Source organism: Choristoneura fumiferana, chromosome 5 (assembly GCF_025370935.1).
Source record: "Choristoneura fumiferana chromosome 5, NRCan_CFum_1, whole genome shotgun sequence".
Taxonomy (NCBI): domain Eukaryota; kingdom Metazoa; phylum Arthropoda; class Insecta; order Lepidoptera; family Tortricidae; genus Choristoneura; species Choristoneura fumiferana.
This window is the reverse complement of record NC_133476.1, coordinates 13317606-13318706: the sequence shown is the minus strand read 5'-3', so window position 1 is coordinate 13318706 and position 1101 is coordinate 13317606.

Here is a 1101-nt window from a genome sequence, read left to right as displayed (position 1 = left end):
GTTTCGATGTTAAAGTACTATTCAATGGAAAAAAAACAATTGTGTAAACAAAACATTTTTTCACGATTACTCCGTAGTTGCTTACATTTTGAACGCCAATCCCGATCATATTCACATCTCAATGAGCTCACTACTGTTTTTAACAATCATTTTATCATTAAAATAATCGTGTAAATATGTTATTTTATAGAATTATTGGAAGACGAAAAATCCGTTATATTTTGAAACGGCTGGACGGATTTGGATGAAAATTGGCGAAAAGTTAGATAACCTGGATACAACATAGGATACTTTTATCCTGATTATTCCCATGGATAGGGATAAAATCTTGAAATAACAACCGCTCAGCTTAGAGTCATGAAAAATTGTATGTAGATAGTTTGACATCTGGAATAAAACATAGCCTACTTTTTTTTCGATATTCCCACGAGATAGGGATAAAATTTCGAACTAATAACGCTGGCTTAGAGTTATGAAATTTGACAATGATTGTTTTAATGTAATGTCAATGAAAACAACGATTTAATTTTCGGGAATTCCCACGGCAATTTTTAAAAATCCCGTATTTCAGCTGCTGGACCTAATGATTTACGTGTGCGAAGCCGTGGGTAAACACTAGTTGGACGATAAAAGAGTATTATGGTAGATTATTAATTTCTATTTACTAGTATCATATTTACTGTGGAGTCCATTGTTGGACCAAAAAATCGTTTTGAATCACTTCCCTGTGTCTACTCTCATTTCCCATCTATGTAAATTTAAAAATAGAAAATCAAACGAACTTACCTGTAAACGTTCGATGACTATTAAACGATGTGATGTGAAAATAAATTGTAATCTCGAAGGGCGAATCACTGAAGTTTAATAACAAAAACCCGACGGACGACCGGTCCTTATTACAAAATTACAGCAGTTTACATTTTTGCTGTCAGGGGAATGAAATAAACGGCAAAACGACAAGAATAAAATTTAAATTTCAAGGGAGTGAAAGAAATGGTAGAAAAGGAAATGAGATTCAATTTTCTAGAAAATGCACATGACGTTTTTATCTTTATATATTATATATATATACTCAGTATAATAAACAATACAAGTTAAAAG